The following is a 24,353-nucleotide window of genomic DNA, read 5'->3' as shown; positions in this document are numbered from 1 at the left end:
GATATTCCACCCATCTATTTAATCCCAGAACACCCCCTGTGCAATTAAAGTTGTGCTGTTCAATAGGAAGGCAAATGAGGCCCACCTGTGACCAGGTCTTGTTTGAAGAGCATCAGGGATAAAGGACCTAACAAGGTGAGAGCGCGCCACAAAACGTATAGTCCTGTCAAACAATTAGGCGGCCACTCCTGGGACCTTCGCTTCACGCCACACACACACGCACAAACGCACACACACACACACACACACACACACACACACACACACACACACACACACACTGGTGGATGGGTGAGGCAATTATGCCACAAATTACAACCTGGCTAATCGTCTCTAAAAAAATGTCATGTGAGAGACAGATCTGTGGTTGGTTAGTCTGTGAGCTTCTCTCTCTCTCTGTCTATCTCTCTCTCTATGTCTCCCTCTTGCTGCACTTCGCTTCAGCTGACAAGTGTTTGCCTGTGAGCGTCAAATGAAAGTCAGATCACTGTGATTTTATTGAAAATGCCTTCTATCATGAGCTCTCCTTTTAAATATAACCTTTCCGCGATCCAGTAGATAGCATTACAAAGGAAACAGGTGGAGGAGACTTAACAGTCCCTGTCTTGGCTTGCTGTCCCCCACTACAAATGTCTTCCCTATTAGCACTACAAGTGATGACAACAACATGTCCTAAACCTGACAGTGGGATCAATGATTATATCAGCAGAACATACTGCAACAGACTTTAATTGGCTTTCTTGTCATGTACAGTAAAAACATGCTACAGACTCATTAAGACTCATGTTTTTTGGCTCCCTTCAAGTTTGATGTAAACACTTACCATAATTAATTGGTTTGATGCACAATTTCATGGTTTCCATTGAAAAGCTAAATTGGCACTGTTACAACTTTTTGCATTACCATGGATTGAATTGATGTTGCTTTGCTCAACATAGAGCTTGTTGCCTAAGAAGGCCCTTTCGCAACACCTAGCCTCCTACTTCTTACTCCACAGTGGGATCTGGGCCAATGCAATACATCTGTGCCTTGAAATGACCCCTCTTACCCTGGCCACATTAACACATGCAGTGGTCATTTAGAAGTGTTCTCCAATAAGACTCCAATACCCTTAGCACCACTGCCAGACCAAAGAAGCATATGAGAGGTGAGAAAATATTTTCACTCCTAATCCATGGGGCTTTGCAATCAATAAAAAGTTTTAAGCCACGCCAAAGTGCTGATTGCCTGTTGGTGTGCGGCAAGGCCATAAAAAACCTGACTTGTCATTAGTGCATTTCGCCTGATTGTGTTCAGTGTGTTTTTGGTTGCAGCTGTTGGCCGATCATCAGAATGACCATTATGTACTCTAATTCCCTGACCTTGTGTTTATTTCCCCAAAGAGTCGTAAGGCAGAGCAGTAGACATCTGCGGAAAGCAGACCTGAAATACGACTTTTATTTGTCTGTCGCCTCTCATACAGATTGGATTAGACTAGTGTGTGTGTGGGTAAGAGCCCGGGTGTGTGTGTCCAAGGTTGATGTGCTCTGTATGTTTTCACCTTGCGCAACAAAAGAAGTATATGCAAAAGAAAAGAAAAAAGAATCATTTTGTTGCCAAAACGTAAACGTTACTGAAGCGACATGTTATTTTTAGCACAGGGCTTTTCTGTTCCTTTTTCTGTTGCGCTGTAATACGATTACAACGTGTAAAACTGCATTAAAACAAAAAGTGAGCAATAAACAGAAAAGGACAACTTGGGAATAGAAAGCAGCCGTTCTATTGTGAACTCATTTATGTTTACTGTTATGAAGACGATTAACCACATTTCCAGCTAACAGATAAGCTTTGTTTCAACAGTAGTCCATGTTAGCGGCAACAGTAAAGCATCATTACATTAGAGTTGGTTAACATTCTACATGAGCGCACTGTAAATTGGTCCTTGGTGAAAAGGCAAGCAATTAAGACAAGCCTCTCTCTTTTACTTCTTAAATATCTAGAGAACTTTGTGCTGGTGTTTTGCTTGGAGACAAAAACGAGATTGTTTGATAGTTTTTTAATGGGATATCAAGGCGACGACGCCATTAGATGTTGGCAACGGAGGGCAAAGGGGGGATCGAGAGAAAGAATGAACTGCAATTAGGTTTGATTAAAGCTATCCTTCTCAATAATCAGCGCTAGTGACAGGACAGGAGGACCCTCGTGGCCGTGGAGATGGAGGAAGGTGTAGAGAGATATTAAGGCCAATGAAGGGGATATTAACATAGCTAATTAAAGCAACTCCTCCAAAGCCAGTAGACGAGCGAGGCTCTCAGTGGACCGCCATGGAGGAAATAATCGGCCCAGACAGCTATCAGTTGGAGCAGGGCTGCAATTCACCAGAGAGAGGGAGAGAGGGGAGAGAGAGTGAGGGTGGTAGAGAGAGAGAGTAGCTGAGAGAGAAGGGTGAGAGTAGAAGAGAGAGAGGGAGGGGAGGATGAATCTATGGAGTGTGAAGAAAGACAAAAGAGGGAGACAGGCGAAAGCCTAAAGAGATAGAGGGAGACAGGCGAAAGCCTAAAGAGATAGACTTACAGTACTGGAGAGCTATGCTCCTTTTGACACAACCCTCTCCCTGTCTGAAGTCTGCCAGTATAACTACGACCTGACATCAGCTTTTATCTTCCAACAGCTCGAGTTACAGGCCCACAAATCAACGCTAAAACAATCCCTTTCTAACGGAGACTAGGGCAATTAATAGGATTCTCCTGTAGCCTGTACCTCCATGCTCGCCACACTGCTGAGGCTAGCTACTAATCATGCGATAATGATTTATCTCCCTCTGGTCAAAGGGGAAATAGATTCTCTCTTTAGTAATGCTGCGGGCTCGGCGGTTTCCACTCCGTGTGCTTCACACGCCTGGTAATTGAGGAGAAAAAGGCAGACTTTGGCACTTTGACTGATTTGAGGGCTGCTAGACCCTCTTATCTCTACTCTGATCATTTTAGGCTGACACTCAAAGGGAGACCCGTCAGCCTAATTCTAGCTCGCCCCTCTCCCATCATCAAATAGAATAGAAACGGAGAAAACAAACAGACGAAGTGAGGAGACTCTTCCTGATTTTAGGAGCTAAGCTAATTGGGAGAGGGAGATGTCATCCACTCCTTGACATCTCTGCCTTTGATTAAGGGAAAAATGGGAAGTAATGACTCCATTGTATTATTACTGTACTACCAATACTAACAGGGTATCATACTGAATTTATTTCTCTGTGTTTTGTACACCATCCATTTCAGAAGTTCACGACTGAAACATCCATGAGTGTCAGGTATTGACAGTCCTTAGCTCCTGATTGGTGCCCAAGCAATAATGAAGAGTCCATAGCCGGCGGCCATGACAGTGAGGTCATCATTGCAGGGCGGCGAGTATCGACCACCACCCAGCCATAGCCCATCAGACCCCAGTATGGGCCTCATCATGGGCCTCAGTGAGGCTGGAGGAGACCTGGAACCAGCGTCTCACAACACACCACTAAGATCTGCTGACAGCAGATCTCCTCACTGAGATAGTAGTACACAGGTCAATAACATATTGGATTTCCAAAATGCCAGGGTCTTAATGTCAAGCCTTCTGCATCCCCACCAGCTCCAGTATGTAAGGTACTCTACTGTACTTCATCTACTGTACATCACTCAGGTCCCTGTTCTGACAGGCCTGGCTCCAATACATTGGTTTGTTCTTATAACGTTCCATTATAAACAAGGAGCAAGCTTTTTGGTCTATGTAGGTTGTTCTGTACTAACACATCTTAATTTACATGCTGATTAAAGAAATGAACCTCTAAAATTCCAGAGGGATTTTTAGCAAGGGGGTCATTGCTGTCATACTCTGGTTGCTTGCTGTCTTCTCTCATCAACTACAGCTGTTTTTCTTCCCCTTCCTCGTAGTAACGACAGCGCATTAACAATATTTGCTCTAGCCCTGTACAAGCGCCCAGGGACCAGCCCCGCAGATCCTATCACTTCTTTATCAGGGAACAAGTGCCTTACTATCCAATGTTATTGGGTTGGGGGAAATGAACCATTTCCACTCTAGGGCCCGTTGACCTCCTCTGAGAATGCTATTGCTAAAACATTTCACTATCATTGTTTTTGTGTTCAACATCTAGTATTCCCCATAACTTGGGAGGTGGGCTGTTGAGACATACAAACAATAAAAACCTCCCCATTCAGCCCTCTATAGTCTATACCCTTTCCTCCACCATCCTACTGTTCTCTAATGGCCAGAGTGGCATTGACAACATTTCACTTGAGGATCCCTCTTAATTTAGTTCATGGCTGCAGGACTCATTACAGCAGAGAATTCTCTCTCGCTCTCCCACGTCAAACACACTCCTACCCATCTTCCACTGATTCACTTTAGTCTCCAGTCCAGGTCTGTAGCAGGCTAGATATAGATTCAGTGGCCCTGCTAACTATCCATCACTGGGTAACAGTGGACTAGGGCTGTGCTTGAGGTCTAACCCAGCACATACTACATGTTTAGCCCCAAGCTCTCTACCGTTACCACACTACAAGCTACTGAAGCTGTATAGTGGGCCTGCTGCTCTTTGTTTTACAGTGAATCTGGGTTCTCTGTACCATGGCTTTGAAGAAAATAAGGCACAAAACATCAATTATTCTGCTGCTTTTTGTCTAGTATGGCCTTACCGTGAAAATGAATCTACAGATAGTTTTAGTGAAACAACCAAAACTGTTTCTACTCTTCCTGAATTGTTGATATATTCCAGTTTGATTTATCTAATCTTTAAATATTATGAATACATAACTGTTACACAGCTTCTCGGCAATACAGGTGATGATGGTGCTGACATTCTAAAATAATCCCGCACAACAATCCATCATCAGTACAGTTCATATTTCAGTGTAAACGGCTAGCCAGCTGGTCTAGCAGCGTGAAAAAGGGTATTTCTAGGTTATTTCTGCAAGGGGGAATATGGTGCATTACTGGTTAGCATTCGGTGTTTGCAGGCTGAAGAAATATCAGTCAGCACCTCCCTGCACTAGTGAGATGGAAGATAAGCATATTCTGGAGTGAATAGCAGTATTTAAGTTGTTGGGCATACTGTAAGGGTGCCTGGAAGGCCCCAGATCCGGCCTACAATGATACCCATGCCCTCTCCTCCACAGGCACCTTGGAGTGATCAGGCTGCAGACAGACACAGTTGAACCCAGCAGCTGTACAGTGCGCCTAGCGTAGGGGCTTTGACCGTTCACTGACAGCAGAGCTGCATCGCTTCCAGGAGGCTAGTGGTGGTGGTCGTTTTTGGGGTTAGTGTGTGTGTGTGCGTGTGCGTGTGCGTGTGTGTGTGTGTGTGTGTGTGTGTGTGTGTGTGTGTGTGTGTGTGTGTGTGTGTGTGTGTGTGTGTGTGTGTGTGTGTGTGCGTGCGTGTGTGTGCGCGTGCCTGTGCATGTTTGTGTGTGTAAACTTCTACATGTTCTTATTACTAATGTATAATACATGTATCTAAAGTGGCTGCCAGGACTGGTCAGTCATCATAAAGCAAAAGGCAGCCACTCTGCTACTGCTGCCACATTAAGTCTGTCTCAAAGCACAGCCACAGTGGGCTGTCATTTAGGCAAGGCACAGAGAGAGAGAGAGAGAGAGAGAGAGAGAGATGGAGGAAGAGAGGGAGAGAAGGAGCAGGTTGGTGTGCTTAAAGCTAACAGGTAACCTTTATGTGCTCCTAGGACAAAGGCAGGAGGGAAAGAAAATGTCAAATTAACAGGGGCCAGTCTGAGAGACGTGGCTGCCATATTTGTGTGAAAGCCCAGTGCTGTTGGCAGCAGAGATGGCTGCTTTCTGATTCATCTGGGGCCGTATGGCAAAGCTTTGTCAGTCTGTGCGAGGTATAAATAATTCAGGGTGAGAGATGGCAATTACAGGGCCCTGCACAACCAAAATGAATATTTTATAAGGACTAAAACTGCCTTGGAATGAATCACACACACACACACACACAGACACACACACACACACGCACACACACACACACACACACACACACACACACACACACACACACACACACACACACACACACACACACACACACACACACACACGCACACACACACACACACACACAAAGGTAGTACATAAGAACCCTTCACACAGCTGTTATACTGTTGACAAAATAAGTATAAACCCAGAAAATAATAAAGGGGAAATGTTTGCTCCTGCTTACATGTGTGATTTATAATATTCTTTGGTTAAGGGTGGTTCAGGTCATGCTTGAAATATGTTTGTTTTTTACCATTCGGTACAATATAAGCTTCCCTAGTACAACATTAAAGTAGTGTAGGCATTTTTTATAGTCCTCTTTTCACATCTCCTAGTGTAGATGTCAGATAATAAAATGAGGAGTCAACTATGGGCAATATTGACTCTTGAATAAGAAATACAATCATTTGTGACTATACTGATACACATAGTCATTGGTTCCTGAGACCCAAAATCTGTATTATGGTCTTTGTGTCCAAGAGAAAGAAGCTAAATGCTAATGGAACAAGATTAAACCCCAAAAGCCGCCAAAAGCATTTACCTCTAAAGGGTTTGCCTGTCGGGTTTCCTGCAAAACTCTGTCTTTATAATTCTGAGACAAATAATAACATTGTTCAGGGGTCCTGAGGAGTGCAGTGAGCTGCTTGAATGGCCATTGTATGTCGCAAGCTAATGATACCTTAGCCTTTGTGAGAAAGAGGCCAACTAGCTCTGTGACATCAGCGCTGCACAAGTGCTTCTCTGTCAGGATGTTTAGGAGAGGATTTTTTTTGTCCATGGTGGGAAAATGGTATAGAGCATAAACAGACATTTATTCAGTTATTTTCTTTTTTACATCCACTTGTCCTCAGTGCATGGTGAGAGGGTTAATCATAAAATGTGGATTCCCTTCATGAATGTTTCTTCATTATTAATTTAGCTCTCATTTGGAGTATGATTTCTTCGGGGAGTTTATGTCATTGTAAGATGCTGATTCCTTCAGTCCAAAGGGGGGATGAGAAGTCTCTGAGGGAAGAAAGATACCCTCCAGAGCAGGAGGCTAGCTGAGCCCAGCATGAAAACACACATTGCATGTGTTGAGAAAGTGACAGCGAAGCAAATGCTAAGAGAAAGCTGCTTCCTACTGAACCGCACACTGTTACTGATCGCTAGCTGTTTTGAAGGCAGCTGACAAACTCCAAGAGTGCCACGTCTAACCCGTTTGTGTGAGTTTCAAAGAGTGTGATTTGCAAATAACAAGAAGCTGGGCATAGAGTGGGCATGTAAGTGTGCAGAAGCCCCCCTCCCACCTACTCCACAGAGGGAAACCCTGACTTGTCAGCTCAGTTCTTTGTCAGGAATACTGACAGATAAATAGACAGTGTTTTGCCTCTCGCTTCTCCTGGCTTGTGTACACAAGAGCATGTGTCTGCTATTCTGCTTCCACATACAGGTTGACTTGCTTGAGGGGAGGAATCTGTTGACAGACACCCTGCTGCTTCTAGGGGCAATGACTAAAAACATCTCAGGCCGCTTCAGACATCCTTAGACAACAAACAATGAGGGTTGATGTGGAACTAAAACACAGATCTGGTGCTTCCGTCTAGAAGCAACCACTACAGGCCTTATTCTTCACACAAATTACTACTAATGAGCTTCCTGAAACCTATCTGACTAATTACATCGAAGGGATTTGTTTCATTAGTTTGTAATAATTGGTGATATAAACATCATTGTAAACAGATTAAGCCCTATAAAAATATAAATGTGCCACATTTTATTAGAGATGTTGAGAGGGTTGGAGTTAATCTTGTTTACACTGAGTGCCAAGGCAAAGATTTACTAAACAACCAAACATGTATCCAACAGCTGTTAAGCAACATTTAGACAGCGAGTCATGCGTAACTAGAAACTACGTCAAATCAAAATGCCGATTTGAGAAATAACAGACGCCTTTAGAAAATATCAAAAATTACACTTATCTGCCACGTTGCACTTCTAGCTATACCAATACATTCCAGAAGCACCTAAAGACCTGAAATGTACCAGCAGTCACAGGAGAACTCACACCAGCTACCTACCAGTCTGTTGATATTCTCAATCTGCCCTGAGATGGATTAAACATTCAATTTGTTACTTGCTAGACCACCGCAAGGTTCACCACTTACCATACAAATGGAAAACATGACAGTAATCTATTAGGATGCTTGGTCTGACACTGTATTATGTTGTATTTGTATTATATTTACTTCAGGGAAATTACGATTCAAGTCATATTTATCTTCATGAGGAAATGTGTGTCTAAATGGAAATCACCTTTAGAACGCGGGTGGATGTAGTGCCATACTAATGTGCTCCCTGAACCGTGAGATTTAGTCACCCTGTATGGATGCACTATAGGCTGCCTTTACACATCAAACATGCTTTCCAAGTGTTAAACCCATGGCCCCCAATGCTGTTTGATAATTATTACGCTTACATTACTGTACAAGCCTCTGCCTGCGGAGCTAACATATACACCTCCCTCCTCATATAGTAAACTGCCATCTCAGTAAGCTGTTTGCAGTTTAGTGTCTGCTCTAGGAAACAATAACAAGGAACAAATTGGGAGGTTTTGCGTCCCAAGTGAATATGGCTGTTTTTTGACAAGGAACCCATGATTATTTTCTTACATAACGTTTCTCCCACTTTGAGGATTTGAACTAATGCTGTTAAAATAATCATGTCAAAATTAGAGAAACATTTTCTTTGAGATAGTAGTATATTAGTTAAATCAAGGTTACATTGTATGTTACATTACTTATAATAAATATTGCTTTCATTCTACAAACCATTTTAAATGTGCCAATAACCCCAGATGAAACCAGGTACATTTATTTATACAGCACACTTGAATTATGCTATTAGATTAATTGATAGTGATTGAGCCGATGAAGGGAACTAATCCCAAGATTCACTTCATCTCTCTCAGTGACATTTACATCCAGATGTTTAGAGTTTGGGGTAATCAATAAAGAGGGAGTAAAGACTGGCATTCACAATACTCCCCTTGACAAGCTCCAGCCCAATGTTTGTCAAGCAAATTAAACACACTTACACTTTTCACCTGCTTCTACAACGACACCACATATGGCCGTGAAGTTAAAAATAAGAAACTGTGCATACATTACCATGCATAATGCACTACTCCCTCCATTTAATATGCAAATTTTCTAAAATATTACTGGATACCTTCTGTTCGGAATGAATAAATTTGAATTGCAATTAGAATAATCTTGTATAATTAATGAAAACTGTCAATTTTGGTTCCGAAGTCATTTGATTAGCATGTTGATAGGACACTTATCAAGTTCAGTAAACTGTTAGATTAGGAAGATGAAAAAGGAAAAAAGAAAAGATTGTAAGAATATTTTTTCAACGTCTCTGACATTTTCCCTTGGCACTGTAAACAAAGACACTTGCTGGCAAACTTCCTGAATAGAAGGATGAGAGAGAGAGGGGGGGGAGAGAGAGAGAGAGGGGGAGAGAGAGAGAGAGAGAGAGAGAGAAGAGAGAGAGAGAGAGAGAGAGAGAGAGAGAGGGAGAGAGAGAGAAAGTGAGACGCTTGAGATTCCCTATGAATACCAGTCGACAGATGAAAATGAGTGTATCGTCCAAGCTCTTGAATGAGACACTCAACTCTGCTCTGTGCACTTCAGCTAAGACAGAGTTTAAGGACCTCATTTCTCAAATCTCACATGACCATAATGATCTAATAAGGATCTAGCTGAAACCACTGTTGTTTGCGTCAGTGTTGAACATATATTTATTTAATGATCAACAAAGTAATGTGTATCATTGTTGCATAGTATGAGAGGTTCTGTTGCATTGTATGAAAAAGTACCATCAGTACTATCTACAGATGAACCGAGCTTGTGACCTCATTTTCCCCTCTCTTTCTCTGCTCATTAGCTACCCTGAACCTTCCACTCTTCCCTTCTCAGTTTTGAAACCCCCAAATGAGTCCTAAATTGCCTGCGATACAGGTTAGCTCGAGGGAGGGGGGGGGGGGGGGGGGGGGGGGCAAACATCTGTCGCGTTAGGTACCCACTCTCATCCCCGGGTATCTCCTGTGAGGAACTTTGGGATGTTTAATTCATAAACGCTGTCATCCATGTAAACCTCCTGATTTCATAATGACTAACTCTTGGTGCTTTAATTAATTTAATAATGCCTTTCAGAAGCCATATATGAAAGGGGCTCTGAAGTGGTGCATTAATTAGCTAACGCCGATGCTACCCTGTCAGGCTGCTGGTGGCTGTCAGGCACAGAGCATGGAGGAGGATGGGCACAGCTAAGAGGGGTCACAGGTCATGCCAATCATGCTCTTCCCTACACTTCGCGAGTCATCCTCCGATCATGTAGCGATTCATTACTTGCTAGACTAGGCTGATGGTTGACGGGTAGGCAATTTGTTTCACTATTGTATTAATGTTGAAACTATTACCTGCTTTTGGTAGTTTCCTGTAAAATGTGCTGTAGCAACCCAATCCAAATCACTCTACCAGTTCCATACATTCTACTCCCAACTCACCTCTTCCAGATGATGTTTTCCTTTCCCTATTGAGTAAACATGAACTAGGGGAGGCTTGTGTCTGTGCCTGTCCATGTATTACCATCAAATCAGCTGACTGAAGTATCTCAATATCTGTGGAGGCAATTATCTGTTTTGAGAGAATGCGTAATATGGGACTTTGTAATGGTATCATTTGGAGTCAAGGCACAGATGCGCCGTGCGGAGCCATACTGTAATTAGAGAGAAACGCTGTACAGGTTTTCCACTAATTAGCAAATTATGCTGAAAATAGCATCAAGCTAATTAACAGTTATTATGGTATTTTTGAAAGTATGACTTTAATTAGCAAAGTCCTGACGCTGGCAATTTCAAACTCGTCTCCGAGAAGATGAGGGATAAAAGAAGGAAAAAAAGAAAGAAAAATACGGGGCAAGATGAAGAAGATACCCAGATTATTATGATGCCGTCAAAGCCAAAAGAAGGGAAAAAAAACAGAGAAAATGGGAGTGAGGGGTAGAGGGGGCAAGGGGAGGATGGAGCAAAGCTTTTGTGTGCTGTGCGTCTGAATCTCCATCCAAATGAGGGGACATGTGTGCTGTGCCACGTTGCCAAGAGGAGCCCTGAGCGGGGTGCCCAGTGTCAGGTGGCAGCAGCTCGCCCCACTGCGACCAGGCAGAGACGAGGCTGAGCTCAGCTGGTGCCCACAACCACTCACTTATTCTACTCCGCTGCACATTAAAGCAGCCTGTGAGTGGAGCCAAGCAACAGCAGCCAACCTGAAAACACTGTGCCTCCTTGAACAACTCCACCCACTGCCAGGCTGCCTGCCTCTCTGCCTGCCTGCACTCACTGAGAGTATAGGCAATATAGGGGATAGCAGACAAAGCTGAAGAGTTCAGCTCCTTGGTGATTGACAGAATGATAAGGGTGAAAACGGAAGAGACTAGGATATGCTATGGGTTGGGGGTTGTGGAGAGGGGAGTAGTGATCGTCATTACACCCACACATCTTTGTAGCAATAGCATTTAGATGTTTTTGTGTCTTTGGAAACAGAAACCAACATGCGATCTCTGGACTGCATCACCTGAAGATGTGGAGAGATAGGAAATGAGAGGAGGAGAGTAGACTTGGGGGTGTTTGAAGGCCCGATGTGGTGTGGGAGAGAGAACAGAAGTGTGCCTAGCCCCAGGCAGCTTACAGCCATGGCCCATTAGCTGGGCTGACCTTGCCCGCGCCTTTGTCTTTGTGCTCTTCTCCCGCTGATACCCCCTTCTCAACCATTCGCTTTTTGTTGTCTCCGAGTAAGACTGGGAAGGAGGCCATGGCTTTCGACTTGCTCCGCCTCTCCACACACCCACCGCCAAACCCGCTACCCCCCTCTAGCCTTCAGCTCGTAACCCAGAGGCGACATCTAGTGACAGTGACACCCCCAGCCAGTGGCCACCTCTCGCCCCTATTGGAACTTGGCCGGAGAGTCCAGGGGCCATTAGACTCCCAGAGAAAGTCCCCAGAGAGGAGGTCCACATCGCGGCCCACATATGTGCAGCATCCCTGGGCAGCCTGCCTCTTTATAGCCAGTATCTCATTTGAGAGGATGGAGCATGGCTGCCAAGTTTTGAAACTGCCACATATGGCCTCCTCCATCAATCGGACTAATCAAGCATCAAGGGGAGGCAGAGCCAGTTTAATTGCCAGCCAGATATAGCTGCTCTCCTTTGACACGACACCTGAAATAGATACAGGTCTGAGGAGAGCTGACAGAAGATAAATTACTATGGCCACTCCTATAACAATGATATCAAAATACACTGTTATATAACCACCATTACTTTATAGCTACAGTGTCACTCCTACTACCATTACTGTACTATAAAACAATTACTAGCAAAACAATTACTAGCAATTACTCTTATTATTGCCGCCCATTTACTTCCTATTACTTCATATTGCTATTGAGAGGCATAAGTTATGTATAGGGGGTGACAAGCCCAAATTTCCCATGCATACTGTAGTGTTCATTTGGAGTCCTTCAGGGGCTGTGCCTGCCTGTCTGCTGCCGGGATAGAACTTCCTGTTCCCCTGCACCCCACTGGGGGAGCAGCTAAGGAATAACTTAACACACAGGAGGAGGACGGATATCAACACCAGTCATCCATTCATCTCTGTTTTCTGCTGTCATTCCCTCTTCCATTTGTAAACACCTGAGACGTTGTGGTCTGAATGGGCTGGTGTCCAGTGTGTTTTTCAGCTGCCTACTCACATTCACTTCAAACACAACAACTGACAGATGTCTGTCTTCTCTGTGTTCCGAAATACTAAGGCTATGCGATAGCATCTACGTTGAATGTCAAAGTGGGGATATTCGCCCCCATTTTACCACAAATGCACTCAACGTAGAGAGAGAGATAAGAAAGAAAGAAAGAAAGAAAGAAAGAAAGAAAGAAAGAAAGAAAGAAAGAAAGAAAGAAAGAAAGAAAGAAAGAAAGAAAGAAAAAGGGACAGTCAGACAGAATGTTCATGAAATGTCCCTCTCCTACAAATACATCTCAAATCACCTGGTGAGCTCCAACTCTGGGTGCATTAAACCTGTCATAGAAAGAGAGTCCATAACGAATCAATAATGTTTCAGAGACCTAACAACAACAACAAAGATGTTAGAAGGTCAACAGAGATTCTCATTCATGATTTGAAGTTTTTCATCGAGAGAAGTCTGTTATTTCTGCCCTGATTAATTACCTTTCTAAACTGTTTCATTACCTTTCTAAGTAAGGATGGGGAACTAAGGCAGGGTTAACAAAACAAGTCATCAGGTCAAGTCCAATGGCTTCATCTTGAAGGCATAGAGAGAGGAGATATAGTTTAAAATTGTGGCATTTTCAGAGTGTACTGTAATTTCAGTGTGGTGTAATGTGTATTTAACTGTCCTTGTCTCTGTCTCTGCCTGCTTTCGCTGTTCACATGTTTAATTAAGAAGTACGCTCATGGTTTCTTCTGCCCATCTGCCAAGTAGCTCCCTTCGTCTTATTCTGCTCATTCCTTACACTGACAAATCTCTTTTTTCTCTATCTCTGCTCTCACTCCTCTCTATCCCTCTTCTTCTCCTCCTCAGCTTGCTTAAGCTACAATGTACAGTAGGTACAACACACATTTTGGTCTGTGTCCGGAGTTTATATCTGTAGAATCTGCATATAGCTTCGGTGATACTATGGCTATGCTATTGAGCTAAATGGTGGCTCATACAGAATCTGTGTTCCGGGTCCAGCTATTCCCTCACGTCTAAATCACCGGCTGTCAGACGCAACATGTGTGTCATTGTATCCCCATCAGCGTCTTTCATTGTAACCGCCATCACCTCTGAAGAGCTGCCTCTTATCAGTAGAGTGTCAGAAAGCCCCCCACAGGCCCCCCTCCCCTCTCCCTGTTAAATGCTTTTCTATTAAGAGCAGTGTTGTGTACCTCTGATAGTGGCTGGCCCTGCACTTCATCATTCATAAATCCCTATGGGCATCAATGGACCTGCCTCTCCAGACCAACCAAAGGCTCTGTCATTCACCGCCACTGAAAACCTCGTAAATGAGAATATTAATCTGAGGAGGCATTCATTCAAAGAGACTAGGAAGTGGGCTATCAGGCGAAAGCACTCTCCTCCAGAATGGTCCACTGGAGGGCATTAAGCAAGACACCTGCACTTGGTTTGGTTATAAGGTTTTAGAGTCTTAAATATTTCAGGGTTTCTGGACTACAGCAAGCTGAACAAATACAATAATCTGCTGTGTATCATGAAATCTCCAGTTATCTCAGGAGGATTGTCAAATGGGTTTTTCATTTTCCACAAGCAGTGTGTGTGAGATGGTGGAAGTGAAACATTTTCTCCTCTCTGTTGCCTTGAAAACATCCTCTCATATGTTGCAAAGTGTTGGAAGGCGCCAGAATAATTCCCCTGAAGTATACAAGCACCTTGTCTGCCCTCCATGCCATGAAGGGTGTGTAGGATAAAGAGAGGAGAAAAATACAAACTAGTCCTCTGTGTAATGAGTATTGTAGCTGCTAAATGTCAGTAGCTGAAAAAGTCCAAAACGGAGTTCCCTCCCCAGAGTGGTGAGATCCTGCTGTGGGCCATGGGATGATCAGCAGCATCCCCACCACGTCTCCTCATTATTCAGTAAATAGGTTTGGGCATGTCCTCAGTAAACAAAGCACTGACTGACAGTTGAGGGAGAGAGGGAAGTGGGAGTCAGCCTCGTTCCCAATTAGAGTCGCCTCAGGCCAAACTTTAAAGAGGAGATCAATCCAACAGATTGCTAAACTGATCCTGTCACAGTGCTGGGGATATTTAAACTGCCGTGAGAGCGGCGCAGGGCAGTTCTCAGTACAGTTCGGCAGGGCTGGCTAATGACTGGCGGTAGACCCTTTCACTGGGATACATACCCCACAGTGAGATAGCGGTGATTGACGGCTGAAACGGGACCTCAGCTGGTGCTCCCTGCACACTAGGGGCCAGATGGTGAAATAGTGACAAGTGTTTTTTAGTATACAGCTCATTCTCTGGCGGAAATTCACAAAATGTCTCTCTCTTCCTTACCTGTGAGGCTGTTTTCAATCACGGGTGCAGAGTACATTTCAAATTAGCCTGGGATTTGTTTTTCTTCTTTATCCCATACTTCTGAAGTTGGCAGACTGATTAAAACATGCGGGTGAATCTCATCCCTGTCCACTTGAGGTAAAAAAGTAAGCTCTCTCTCTAATGCTGAGCGTAAAGGATTAACATAAGGAGGGTGAAAGTGGAGAGAGGGTACGAAGTAACTATAATTGCATTGTCATTTTATAACATCCTGCAACTCCAGCAGATATCTTTGACTACAAGTGAGTTGCAGACTCTACCAAACACACAGAGGTAAGGAGTAATGAGAAGTTACTACAAAAACAGAGGTACTGAACATTTAAATGAGCGTGTGATGCATTATGTATATCAGTGAGGAATTAATTATGAGAATAAAACACAAAACAACATGCCCGATCTGTTGCTAAAATGCTGTGATCTAACGCAAAGCCAATTCATTTTCCATGCTCTTAAAGATAAAGAAAACGTTTGGTTTTGCTTGTCTGTGTGTCTTACTGAGAGTCATTCACTTTCAACTTTATTTGGGGATTATTGTAAATCCCCGGTACAAATCATATCAAGAAATCAGGTAGCTGGGACATTGGATGTGTTCTGCTAATGCTCAAGGAAGATCCCCTGAGGGAGCTATTGAGTTGAGAGAGAGAGAGAGAGAGAGAGAGAGAGAGAGAGAGAGAGAGAGAGAGAGAGAGTGGAGGAGGGGTGCAAGAGAGACAGGGAGCGAGGGTGGCATCAGTCAAGCTGCACTTTATCCTGATAGATCTCCTTTACACACTAAGTTCCTTGTTAAAGAAGAGAAAATGGCACTCAATCCGGAGAAATCCTTTTCTACTGCTGCAAGCCTGTCAGCTTGGGAACAACCAGAGCTCTCTCTCTCCCAGCTCCCACTGACACACAGCTACACTGCTGAATATAGAGCTCTCTATTTATAATTTATACACCATACTGTACACATAATGAACCATACCAAGACATAGTGATTTCACTATCTGTCACTTACAGTGTCCATTTAACTAGTCACTTAAAACAACATATTCGTTTAATTACATCATGGCATCTCCATCACAAATATGGCACAAATGGTAAACAAACTACGGCATATCCTTTTTAAAATGTTTTTTGTTGAGTACAAATTCCAATGACGGAGAGCATGGCTTCCTTCTGTCTAACAGCAAGCAAGGGTTAAACTTGACACCTTATTAGCAATGGCGTTGATATACACCAATGTACAACACATTGATCAATGAAATGTGCAATCCTACAAAGTGCATTAAGTTGTATTTGAAAGGTGAGAAAAAAAGCCATTTTTATTTGAAGTCTGAAGTGTTTGCTGTTCAGTCTGCATGTTCTCATCTCCCAAGATTACCATTTGCATGGTGTGTGTCAAGACTACTTTTCAGAAATCTCGGTAACAATTCAGATGCAATCGATGAGGAGTGACAGTTTATTTTAAAGGCTTAGCACAGGCCAAGAAAGGAACGACTCAAGCATCAAGTGGAGAGGAATGAATTTGTTTTGTATTTGATTTTTCCATTAAATTTATCACCACTCTAACCCACCCCTTCTCTCACGCTCGCTCAATTTCTCTGACTCTCTCTCCCTCTCTCTCGCGTTCTCTCTCTCTCTCTCTCTCTCTCCTTCTCTCTCTCTCTCTCTCTCTCACTTTCTCTCTCTCTCTCTCCCTCTCTCCTTCTCTCTCTCTCTCTCTCGCTTTTTCTCTCTCTCACTCTCTTTCTCTGTCGCTCGATTCAACAACAAGGCTGTAAACTAGCTGTCGATTTCTCCTCGCTGCTTTCCATGTCATCACTCTCATAAATGTTTGATTGCTCCACACCCTATACCCACAGTGCTTTTAATGCTCATATGTGAAACGATGGGGTAAAGATGTCAAGAGACAAAGTTCTGGTGCCCTTTAAAACACTTCATCATATCTGGAGATTGTTGCGAAACACCCTCTTACAAAATCATTCAAAACATTTTTTTTTTATTTTCCAAATCTCATGGTTAAGCCATTATCACGTTGTCAGGGAAAACCACCAGAGTTTTCCAGCAGTACTTCACTGAGCACACTAGAGAACTGCACGGAGGCTACCGACCCATCTCTCTTATTACAACAGCTCTCAGAATCCTCCCCTTCTCAAATCCAGGGTTCGCTGAGGCAGCCAATCAGCAGGACAGACCAGTCAGGGAGCCAGTGGCACGAACAGGACAGGAGCCAGCTGATGAAATGCATCCATACTTCTCACTTATGATGACATGATTGATTTTCAAATGTAGGATTGTCTTCCAGCCCTGCCTCCTCCATCCCGCCTCAATCTGTCCAGTCGTCCGCGCTGCTACTGCCTAATGGATAAAGCCTCTGTCTGTCTCAGACACGGAGGTGAGGGTTGATGTGTGGAAGAACAACTGCAGCGAATGAAGGGTGAAATTTGAAAGAGCAATTTTCCTTCTGTCAATCAGCCGTCAAGAGAGCAACTTGACCACCAATCAGTGGAGTAGATTCAGGGTTCATGGTTGGTGAGGGAGTTTTGAGTGACTGTGCCATATCATAACATAAAACAGCCAAAAGGGGTTTTAAGGGGGTGAGAATAGATTTTTGGCTTATGATTTATGGGCAATGGCATACCTTCTCTGCCTTACTGACTAAATAAATTGACACACTAATGCATAGCATATCATCGTCTATAATTCATGGTTCAGAATTTGACGAGTCCTATCATCTAGGTGCTTCAAAATACAGCCAATTAAACTTGACTTAATTATTAAAGGTAGAAAGTGAGGGAACGAAACATGCTTTAAAAAACTCCTACTTCCAGTCAATTACGATAAAACTTTAATGAGCCTGGATAGAGAGCCATAAAAACTGATAGCCCCTCTGTCATGAATTATATATCCATATCGATTTTGTTTCTTTGCCATACGAATCGCAGGTAATCGTATGTTACCACATGTAAAGTGCACTTCCCTGGTGAGGATAAATATTAACTATCAAATATATATGAGGTGTGTGTGCATTTCTGACTGGGCTCCCATGGAAAACGAAGCAGAAGATATGTGGAGGCGAGGCCCTTGGGGAATGGAATAGAGGGTACCATATCAGACACAGAGAGACCATTAGCAGCAGCAGCAGCACACACTTGATATGTTGCCTAGTTAGCGTCACATATAGAGGAATACATGTATTTTATTATTTGTGGTTGCCATCATGTCTCTCCTAATAGACAGGCAATGTGGAGTTTAAACCACATTATCCTCCAGGAGACCATCACAGTTACTCATGAGAGAAAGGGCTGATGTGTGTGTAAGCCAGGTCACCGCAGTCTAAATGAATGCAAGCAACGTGGGATGGGGGAAGGAAGAGTGGGGGAGGACGGGACGTAGTTGCAGGGAGGAATTGTTGATGGAGACGCCACTAAGTTGTATGTTATGATGTACTGTGCTGGCTCTATAGATGTTGAACAACCACATAGCCAGTTTGTCCATACCCTTTTCATGATCCTCTTTCCAAGTTAGTCAACGTCCTTTCTCTTCTATCTATCTGCCTTTTCATTGGATTACAACAACACACACCAATCCTGTTTAGTGGATCGCCCAATGAAATCTTGTGTGTCCCGCTGTCGTTGTCACAGTCGCTGTCTCGTTGGACACTCGCTAGAGGTGAAAGGGCACCGACATGATTACTGTGACACCTGGTAAATGGGTTATTCCTGACGCAAGTGGCTCACCACTGGGTTAATTGATCAACTGCTGTTTGACTTCATTAGGCCGACAGGGCAGGCTTAAAGAAAAACACAGAGTGACTGTCACTCTGAATATGTTAATCACGCCTGGGCATGAAGGACCACTCCAGCATTCCTCTCTGTCTCTGCTTCCTAGCCTACTGAATCACATGTCGAACCATCACACCACAGTAAAACTACAGTTAAAATTCTTTCTCTTTGTATCAACTAAGGCTATCTGTCCACGTCTAGAGGAAGGAGAGACAGCGAGGTCTTGGGTGTTATTGAATATAAATATATAATTACCAGTGTAAAGAATTCATAATTTGTCCTTTTCACAAAGGCAGGGTTGTAATGTAGCGCTAGGTGAGCGCTGTACTTGACGTACACACTGGAGGTGAAGGTGTCAGGGGAGAGCTCACTGGAGCGAGAGGAGGTTTTTATTGTTGCCCAGCCTTTCCGCTTAAGTGCACATGGCTTGGAGGAAGCGGGGACCTCCAGATCTGACCCCTGCCCATGTATATTTAATAGGCCATCAGTTGGCCGGGGCAGCTCTCTGATCAGGATTCAGAGAGGGGCTTTGAACACCTCCTGTGTATTCCTGAGCATGCAGCCTCAAGCTGCTCTCCCCAGCTGTGTCAATCTCACTGTATTGTTACTACAGGCTAACAGACAAGCCAATGGGCTACTACACTACTACAGTCTAATGACTTCAGAAAAAAACACAACAATAGCAGTTGGTGCAAAGTGTGCTGTCTATGACCATGTAATGAGTGTAAAAACAAAAATAAATTGTTACATACCGTAACCTTTGCTCTGTGTAGTAAAATTACACCAACCTAATTGTACACTTCATTTCCTTTATGAATGACTAAAAAGCAATCTCACGGTCACTGCACTTTGCACGGCTACAACAATTGTAAAAATAAAACAAGATGTCAAACAGAAGAGTGTCACTCGTATCTCTTGTCTTCTAATAAGGTGCGCTTTGAGTCAAAGCATATGTGGGCAGCTTTGGGGATGGGTCATTTGACAGGCAATTAGTTTGCGGAGGTGCTATTGACAGGCTGGTCTCGTGTTTGTTCAACAGCTCTGGGTGAGTTCCACGCTACTCTGCTACGTGCAAAGCACCACGGATAGGGAAAGACCTCCTGATCTCTGTGGAAGAGCACTATGTGGGGCACTTGCGGAGAGAGGAAAGAAAGAGAAAGAGATATGGATGCCAAAAGGGTACATAACATTGTTATCAGACAGTGTTGATACCACCAGTTTTGTATATCGTCATTTAAATAGTTTGAGGGAAATGTCGCTGTTTGATAGTGGGAAGAGTTTAATCTTATGAAACACACAAATGTCCTGTACTGTATACACATATGGACAGCCCCAGTAACCGGTCTGGAGAGTGAAGTCACAAGTTCTGCTGGTCGGCTACCTCGTAGCAAACTAGCGATGCCACTTTCACCATGATCCTTTGTGATTTTTTGGGCGCTATTTAGCCCCATTCAGCGATGTGGCTTCAAATTCAAATACTTTCAGCTTCATGCACCATCTGGGGTTTTCCAGGAATACGTGGATGATGTCAGCGCTATCCCTATCTACTCCGAAACACACACAAGCCATTGCTTTTGTGAAACAAACCCAATCAATATCACCATTTTTAACAAGGGATCAAAATGCCTTCACAGAGTTTGGAGGATTGAGGCGGTAAACATTAACCCTCACCCTGTCAGCAGAGCACTGTTCTGTGTTGCAGCCCAAACGTCTGAGTATGTCCCCACTATGGACACACAGTATGAAATGTGTTATGCAGGTAGATGGACAGGCAATGTCTCAACTGGCTGCCATGGTCCTAGCCTTAACATCAGCCATTATGTGGAGTCATTAAAAAGTAGGATGTGTTTTCTACTTAAGCAACAGAAATTACAACATTATTATAAACTTTGGATTGTTCTGCATCTATCCGATGCTGCATGGAGCTTTAGGAAATGAGCACTAGTCTACGGCTGGCAATGTTGAAGCATATTGTCCCGTATAGCAGCATATGCTAAATAGCTCTTCAGCCACACAGATGCCTAGTTGTAAAATAGCTCCTCAGTATGGGTATCTGCACCACCCAGATGGGTCCCAAGCTGTGCCAAACCGCTCCTCGTCAACTGCTATGAACTATAGCGTCACATGACTACCGGAGAAACTGGGTCCTTTTCTGTATCGCCTTGGCACAATGGAGCCTCGCTGCCCTATGCATCATCTGAATCCTATGCCTGTCAGGTCTGAGGTAGCTAGCCGAAAGACAAGACTGTCTAATCTGCTCCAAGTGTTGAGAGTTCCATTCAGCCAAGGGAGTACAGAACGATACTTTTCTCTGGTTTAGTTTGAAAAGCTCTATTCTGAGAGGGCTGATTTGGACGTGCATGTGGGTGTTACTGAGCGAGGCAGATTTCATGGGATATTTAGTCATGATTCCTTGAGTTATTAGTTTCCGCCCTATTTTAATCGCTCCGGACTGAGCCAAAATATCTCGGAGGATTCCCGGAGAGCACTTTTCTTCCACCGTTCAGCAGATTGGAATTTGTGTGTGAGTGCCTCACGTCATTTGAGGTGTCCTTCACAGCTTCAGGGGCCCTAATTCAAACCACATGGAGGGCAGCGTCCGGTTACGGACCTCTCCAGAAGGGCCACGCTCTCACGGGCTGCCGCAGGATGGGAAATGTTGCGTCTCGATGGAAAAAGTTGACAAACAGATAGAAGCAGGAGTCACAACATGGCCTGCACACACTCATTCACATTTCGATAAATATACAGTGCCTTGCGAAAATATTCGGCCCCCTTGAACTTTGCGACCTTTTGCCACATTTCAGGCTTCAAACATAAAGATATAAAACTGTATTTTTTTGTGAAGAATCAACAACAAGTGGGACACAATCATGAAGTGGAACGACATTTATTGGATATTTCAAACTTTTTTAACAAATCAAAAACTGAAAAATTGGGCGTGCAAAATTATTCAGCCCCCTTAAGTTAATACTTTGTAGCGCCACCTTTTGCTGCGATTACAGCTGGAGGTCGCTTGGGGCATGTCTCTATCAGTTTTGCACATCGAGAGACTGACATTTTTTCCCATTCCTCCTTGCAAAACAGCTCGAGCTCAGTGAGGTTGGATGGAGAGCATTTGTGAACAGCAGTTTTCAGTTCTTTCCACAGATTCTCGATTGGATTCAGGTCTGGACTTTGACTTGGCCATTCTAACACCTGGATATGTTTATTTTTGAACCATTCCATTGTAGATTTTGCTTTATGTTTTGGATCATTGTCTTGTTGGAAGACAAATCTCCGTCCCAGTCTCAGGTCTTTTGCAGACTACATCAGGTTTTCTTCCAGAATGGTCCTGTATTTGGCTCCATCCATCTTCCCATCAATTTTAACCATCTTCCCTGTCCCTGCTGAAGAAAAGCAGGCCCAAACCATGATGCTGCCACCACCATGTTTGACAGTGGGGATGGTGTGTTCAGCTGTGTTGCTTTTACGCCAAACATAACGTTTTGCATTGTTGCCAAAAAGTTCTATTTTGGTTTCATCTGACCAGAGCACCTTCTTCCACATGTTTGGTGTGTCTCCCAGGTGGCTTGTGGCAAACTTTAAACGACACTTTTTATGGATATCTTTAAGAAATGGCTTTCTTCTTGCCACTCTTCCATAAAGGCCAGATTTGTGCAATATACGACTGATTGTTGTCCTATGGACAGAGTCTCCCACCTCAGCTGTAGATCTCTGCAGTTCATCCAGAGTGATCATGGGCCTCTTGGCTGCATCTCTGATCAGTCTTCTCCTTGTATGAGCTGAAAGTTTAGAGGGACGGCCAGGTCTTGGTAGATTTGCAGTGGTCTGATACTCCTTCCATTTCAATATTATCGCTTGCACAGTGCTCCTTGGGATGTTTAAAGCTTGGGAAATCTTTTTGTATCCAAATCCGGCTTTAAACTTCTTCACAACAGTATCTCGGACCTGCCTGGTGTGTTCCTTGTTCTTCATGATGCTCTCTGCGCTTTTAACGGACCTCTGAGACTATCACAGTGCAGGTGCATTTATACGGAGACTTGATTACACACAGGTGGATTGTATTTATCATCATTAGTCATTTAGGTCAACATTGGATCATTCAGAGATCCTCACTGAACTTCTGGAGAGAGTTTGCTGCACTGAAAGTAAAGGGGCTGAATAATTTTGCACGCCCAATTTTTCAGTTTTTGATTTGTTAAAAAAGTTTGAAATATCCAATAAATGTCGTTCCACTTCATGATTGTGTCCCACTTGTTGTTGATTCTTCACAAAAAAATACAGTTTTATATCTTTATGTTTGAAGCCTGAAATGTGGCAAAAGGTCGCAAAGTTCAAGGGGGCCGAATACTTTTGCAAGGCACTGTACATACACATGTACACATACAATGAAATTATACACATACACACACAAACACACACGGATATGCAAGTTTACACTACGGGCCAGCAAGGGCTGCTTGTTTGACATGATGGAAGACTAAGCGCTAGTCTGTAATATTGCTTCTATTCTTCATTGACAATCATATATATTTTTGCTGTTCCCTACCGACTTCACAGGGCTGAACTCTATTTATGAATGATCTGACATATTTCTCGCTCTTTTTCTGACAGGAGTACTCAGAGGAAATTTCAAGGCACCTTTCTCCTGACAAGTAGAAATATCAATATTTGAATAAATTGCAGATTTGGATCTCTTCACATGGATGCACTCGAGCAAGTGTGTGTGTGTGTGTGTGTGTGTGTGTGTGTGTGTGTGTGTGTGTGTGTGTGTGTGTGCGCGCGCGTATGTGTGTGCAGAAAGGAGCTCTTTTCATTCTGTTTCCACAGTCTTATCCCCTTGAGCCCGCAGGCAAAAATCTGTATGCAGCATTTCATTAGGGGAGAGCTCCACTGAGTGACATGTGAAGCACACCTCGGTGTCGACCTGATGAAGTTTACTTCCCTCAAACGACAAAAGCCACTTTGTAGAGAGGAGGAAAGGGTGATGGCAGAGCAACAATAAAAAATCATGAATGTTATTTTACAAAGTGACAGGCCAATCTGTACACAAATAGACTATCTTCGAAACAAATGCAGCTTCAGAGATATTAGGGGACTACGTGGTGCTTGGTTAGAACTGACACTGTGGAAAATGATTGCCAATTTTTAAGTATGAGAAGAAGGAACACTTTGGTTATAAAAAAATATTTTAATTGGAAGAGTATACAGTTGTTCTACATACTCTATATTTGGATGAGAGGTCAACGTTCAACATCCACTGTACTCAGTCTTTCTGACTCCTTCTCCAGCTTTATGTGTCTTTACTGAGAAAGTCCTGCCAATCTGTCTTACGCTGTTAAGTTGCAGTAGCTTCCATCCTATGTGCTTCTGTTGCTGATAGATCACTGGAGAACCTACCCTTCAA

The 24,353-nt window shown here is 43.5% G+C and overlaps 1 protein-coding gene across 6 annotated transcripts in view; it reads right to left on the bottom strand.

Moving 5' to 3' along the window:
- The window catches only part of LOC139381568 (transcription factor COE3-like), a 74,859-nt gene that overhangs the window by 33,961 nt on the left and 16,545 nt on the right, over nt 1-24,353 (bottom strand). The window lies entirely within an intron of this gene.

The sequence above is a fragment of the Oncorhynchus clarkii genome, chromosome 23 (assembly GCF_045791955.1).
Source record: "Oncorhynchus clarkii lewisi isolate Uvic-CL-2024 chromosome 23, UVic_Ocla_1.0, whole genome shotgun sequence".
NCBI lineage: Eukaryota > Metazoa > Chordata > Actinopteri > Salmoniformes > Salmonidae > Oncorhynchus > Oncorhynchus clarkii.
The sequence above is the reverse complement of the archived record's forward strand: the minus strand, read 5'-3'. Positions and strand labels throughout refer to the sequence as shown.